Source organism: Rattus norvegicus, chromosome X (genome assembly GCF_021556685.1).
Source record: "Rattus norvegicus strain SHRSP/BbbUtx chromosome X, alternate assembly SHRSP_T2T, whole genome shotgun sequence".
NCBI classification, from domain to species: Eukaryota; Metazoa; Chordata; class Mammalia; order Rodentia; family Muridae; genus Rattus; species Rattus norvegicus.
Window position 1 is genome coordinate 24,658,550 of NC_141554.1, and position 6,052 is coordinate 24,664,601.

Sequence of the window (6,052 nt, forward strand, 5' to 3'; positions counted from 1 at the left end):
ACCTCCGGATAGTCTTGCTAAGGGTTTGTCTAACTTGTTGATTTTCTCAAAGAACCAGCTCCTCGTTTGGTGATTCTTTGTATAGTTTTTTTTCGTTTATACTTGGTTGATTTCAGTCCTGAGTTTGATTATTCCCTGCCTTCGACTCCTCTTGAGTTTATGTCTTTCTTTTTGTTCTAGAGCTTTTAGGTGTACTGTCAAGCTGCTGACATATGCTCTCTCCTGTTCTTTTTGCAGGCACCCAGAACTATGAGTCTTCCTCTTACTACTGCTTTCATTGTGTCTCATAAGTTTGGGAATGTTGTATCTTCATTTTCATTAAATTCTAAGAAGTCTTTAATTTCTTTCTTTATTTTTTCCTTGACCAAGTTGTCATTGAGTAGAGCATTGTTCAACTTCCATGTATATGTTGGCTTTCTGTCATTATTGTTGTTATTAAAGATCAGTCTTAGTGCATGGTGATGTGATAGGATGCATGGGATTATTTCTATCTTCCTGTATATGTTGAGGCCTGGTTTGTGACCAATTATATGGTCAATTTTGGAGAAGGTTCCATGGGGTGCTGAGAAGAAGGGGTGCTGGGAAGAAAAATCCTTTTGTTTTAGGATGAAATGTTCCATAAATATCTGTTAAATCCATTTGGTTCATAACTTCTATTACTTTCTCTATGTCTCTGTTTAATTTCTGTTTCCATGATTTGTCTATTGATGAGAATGCGGTGTTGAAATCCCCTACTATTATTGTGTGAGGTGCAACATGTGCTTTGAGCTTTAGTAAGGTTTCTTTTTATGTATGTAGGTGCCCTTGCATTTGGAGCATAGATATTAGGATTGAGAGATCATTTTGGTGGATTTTTCCTTTGACGAATATAAAGTGTCTTTCCTTATCTTTTTTAATGACTTTTGGTTGAAATTCAATTTTATTTGATATTAGAATAGCAACTCTGGCTTGTTTCTTCGGGCCATTTGCTTGGAAAGTTGTTTTCCAGCCATTTACTCTGAGGTAGTGTCTGTCTTTGTCTCTGAGGTGTGTTTCCTGTGCAGCAAAATGCTGGGTCCTCTTTATGTATCCATTCTGTTAGTCTATGTCTTTTTATTGGGGAATTGAGTCTGTTGATGTTGAGAGATGTTAAGGAATAGTGATTGTAACTTCCTGTTATTTTTGTTGTTAGAGATCGAATTATGTTTGTCTCTCTTTTGGTTTTATTACAAGGAAATTATATTCTTACTTTCTTTATGGTGTTGTTTCTCTCCTTGTGTAGGAGTTTTTTCATCTATTATTCTTTGTAGGGCTGGATTTGTAGAAAGATATTGTGTTAATTTGGTTTTGTCATGGAATATCTTGGTTTCTCCATCTATGTTAATTGAGAGTTTTGCTGGATACATCAACTTGGGCTGGCATTTGTGTTCCCTTATGGTCTGTATGACATCTATTCAGGGTCTTCTGGCTTTTATAGTCTCTGGTGAGAAGTCTGGTGTAATTCTTATAGGTCTGCCTTTATATGTCACTTGACCTTTTTCCCTTACTGCTTTTAATGTTCTTTGTTTTGTGCATTTGGTGTTTTAACTATTATGTGATGGGAGGAATTTCTGTTCTGGTCCAATCTATTTGGAGTTCTGTAGGCTTCTTGTATGTTTATGGGCATCTCTTTCTTTAGGTAAGGGAAGTTTTCTTCTATAATTTTGTTGAATATATATACTGGCCCTTTAAGTTGGGAGTCTTCACTCTCTTCTATACCAATTATCCTTAGTTTTGATCTTCTCATTGTTTCCTGGATTTCCTGTATGTTTTGGGCTAATAGCTTTTTCCGTTTTACATTATCTTTGACAGTTGTGTTGATGTTTTCTATGGAATCTTCTGTTTCTGAGATTCTCTCTTATATCTCTTGTATGCTGTTGGTGATGTTTGTATCTACAGCTCCTTGTCTCTTCCTTTGGTTTTCTATATCCAGAGTTTTCTCACTTTGTGTTTTCTTTATTGTTTCTATTTCCATTTTCAATTTATTCACCTGTTTGTGTATGTTTTCTTGTAATTATTTCAGGCATTTTTGTGTTTCCTCTCTAAGTGTTTTTACTGTTTCCTTGTGTTTTCCTGCATTTCTTTAAGGAAGTTCTTTATGTCCTTCTTAAAGTCCTCCTTCATTATCAAAAAAAATTGATTTTAAATCTAAATCTTGCTTTTCTGGTGTGTTTGGACATCCAGTGTTTTCTTTGGTGGGAGAATTAGGCTGTGATATTGCCAAGTAGTCTTCGTTTCTGTTGCTTAGTTTCCTGTCCTTGCCTCTAGCCATTGGGTTATCTCTGGTGTTTTCTTGTCTTGCTGTTTCTGAGAGTGATTTGACCATGCTATAGGCCTCTGTGTCAGTGCTCCTGTAGAACTGTTTCCTGTTTTCTGTCAGCCTTTTCGGAGAACAGGTTCTGAGATTTCAGATGTGTCTGTGCTCTTGGAGATGGTTTTTCAGCTCTAGGCCCAGGCAGGAATCAAAAGGTCCTGCCTCTAATTGCTCCTAGGTCCTTACACCCAGCGGGCACAGTTGGCACTATTTGATTCCCTCTTGGGCCTGTGGGCAGAGGGTATTCTCCTCTGACTTCTCAGGAGTATCCACACTTCTGAGGGTTCAGCTCTCTCCCCCACAGGAGTTGGGTGCAGGGAAGTATTTGGCCAGTTCATTTTGGTCATGAGCACAGACCAGAATCGTGGGTACTGGTGGCTGTCTGTTCCTATATCCCTGTGTCCAGAGTCACTGTGCAGTTTCCCCTTGGACCAAGGATGTGGGCAGAGGTGTTCAGAGGTGGCAGTCTATCCTGTGGTCTTAGAATGTGTGCACTTCTGGGTGTTCAGCTCTCTTCCCCACAGGATTTGGATGCAGCAAACTGTGGGATGTCATCAGTTCACTTCCGGGCAAAGCCAGAAACATCTTTTCATTCTGTATAAAAATCAGCTGGTAGACCAAAGACCTTGATTTTAAGACAAATTCTGAAATTGGTAGAATAAATACAGATAATACTCTTCAAGGTATTTGAGTAGGCAAGAACTCCAATAGTACAGGAACTAGCCCTAAGAATCAGCAGATGTTACTAAATGAAATTACAATTTCTGCCTAATGAAACTATCCTCAGAGCATACAGACATCCCAAGGAATGGAAGAAAATTCCACCAACTATACTTGGGACAGGAGACTAATATCCAGAACTTTAAAAGCCCTTCAAAAATTAAACACCAAGTAAACAAACTTGTAAGTCATCAATTTGGCTAATTAAACAGTTCTAAAAAAAAACAGTGATAATTATTACTTTAAAAATTGTCCAACATCCATAGTCATCAAGGAAGTACAAGACTACTTTGAGAGGCCATCACATCCCAATAAGAATGCCTATCATCACAAAACATGACAGTAGATTTTGGAGAGGATGTGATAAAAGAGGATGGCTCAGCAGGTAAAGGAGCTTGCCGTCCACACTGAGTGAACTGAGTTCAATACTCAGAAGCATGAAAGGTGAGAACAGACTTATTAAAAGTTGTGACTCCGCACCAGTGGAAGGGGAAGCCCTGGGTCCTGCTAAGACTGAACCCCCAGTGAACTAGACTGTTGGGGGGAGGGCGGCAATGGGGGGAGGGTTGGGAGGGGAATACCCATAAGGAAGGGGAGGGGGGAGGGGGGAGAGGGATGTTTGCCCGGAAACGGGGAAAGGGAATAACACTCGAAATGTATATAAGAAATACTCAAGTTAATAAAAAAAAAGAAAGAAAGAAAAAAGAAAAAAAAAGTTGTGACTCCGAACATGTGACTCCCCCCCCAACACACAGCATGTGCACACACCATAATAATAAAATGAAGAAAAATCAAAAGAAAGGAAATACCAGTAAAGGTGTTACTAGATTCAGATACCTTGCCTTTGGGTGAAGTAAGAGTTTCCAATAATGCCCTCAGATTATTTTATGGCCATAAATTCTTGATCTCAAAATAGGATTCTCTGTTATTCCAGATAGTGTTAATGTTAGAGGGCAAAATGACTATATAATTTCAAGGACTCCATGAAATTAAAAGACTTCTATGCATAAAAGGAAATGATCACCAGAAACCCCTTTGTTCACTGCATCTCAAACAGGGGATTAACATCTAGAATAAATAAAAATGCAAAGTTTGGTTATTTCCCTTTCATACACCCTCTCCCTCTCTCCTTCCCCCTCCCTCCTTCTCCTTCTCTCTCTTTGCTCACTGCATGGGTGCCCTTCTCTTTTTCTCTCCCTCCCCATTCCTCCCTCCATGGGTACTTCCCTAAGCTTGATCCTTTGGGTCAGTGAACTTGCCCAAGAGCAGCTTTCCCAACAAACCTGCATTTAATATTAAAAAGTAATTCAATTAATGATTGATCCATAGACTAACTAGTTCAGTAAGATATATAAATGGATGATATTTTTATGAGTCTTCATCATTGAAAGCAGAAGTATTGACTCAGGACCCCCAAGGCCAAGTTCTCAACACAGAGATCTATTTGCCCCAGAGGGACAGAAGACAAGGAATATGAGAGAAAAACAGGCAATAGATGATGAGGGAGAAGGGATAAAGGGGCAAGGGAGAGGGATAAGGTGCATTTATCCCAGAGTAGGGCAAAGGACTGCCCCTGGATAGAGAGGAGACACACGTGGCACATAGGAAAATGGTGGTTTCTAAAGGTAAAATTGGAAACTCTGTGTTAAGGTGAGGTATTTACAGCTTAAGTCCAAATGGATCAAGGACCTCCATGTCAACCCAGATACACTCAAACTAATAGAAGAAAAAGTGGGGAAGTATCTCAAACACATGAGCACTGGAGAAAATTTCCTGAACAAAACACCAATGGCTTATGCTCTAAGATCAAGAATCAATAAATGGGATCTCATAAAACTGCAAAACTTCTGTAAGGCAAAAGACAGTGTTGTTAGGACAAAATGGCAACCAACAGATTGGGAAAAGATCTTTACCAATCCTACAACTGATAGAGGGCTTATATCCAAAATATACAAAGAACTCAAGAAGTTAGACTGCAGGGAGACAAATAACCCTATTAAAAATGGGGTTCAGAGCTAAAGAAAGAATTCACAGCTGAGGAATGCCGAATGACTGAGAAACACCTAAAGAAATGTTCAACGTCTTTAGTCGTAAGGGAAATGCAAATCAAAACAACCCTGAGATTTCACTTCACACCAGTGAGAATGGCTAAGATCAAAAACTTAGGTGACAGCAAATGCTGGCGAGGATGTGGAGAAAGAGGAACACTCCTCCATTGTTGGTGGGATTGCAGACTGGTACAACCATTCTGGAAATCAGTCTGGAGGATCCTCAGAAAATTGGACATTGAACTACCTGAGGATCCAGCTACACCTCTCTTGGGCATATACCCATAAGATGCCCCAACATATAAAAAAGACACGTGCTCTACTATGTTCATTGCAGCCTTATTTATAATAGTCAGAAGCTGGAAAGAACCCAGATGCCCTTCAACAGAGGAATGGATATAGAAAATGTGGTACATCTACACAATGGAATATTGCTCAGCTATCAAAAACAATGACTTTATGAAATTCGTAGGCAAATGGTCGGAACTGGAAAATATCATCCTGAGTGAGCTAACCCAATCACAGAAAGACATACATTGTATGCACACATTGATAAGTGGCTATTAGCCCAAATGCTTGAATTACCCTAGATCCCTAGAACAAAAGAAACTCAAGACGGATGATCAAAATGTGAATGCTTCACTCCTTCTTTAAAAGGGGAACAAGAATACCCTTGGCAGGGAATAGAGAGGCAAAGATTAAAACAGAGACAGAAGGAACACCCATTCAGAGCCTGCCCCACATGTGGCCCATACATATACAACCACCCAATTAGACAAGATGGATGAAGCAAAGAAGTGCAGACCGACAGGAGCCGGATGTAGATCTCTCCCGAGAGACACAGCCAGAATACAGCAAACACAGAGGCGAATGCCATCATTAAACCACTGAACTGAGAATGGGACCCCCGTTGAAGGAATCTTAGAATTGAATACAATTGAAATGTAAATAA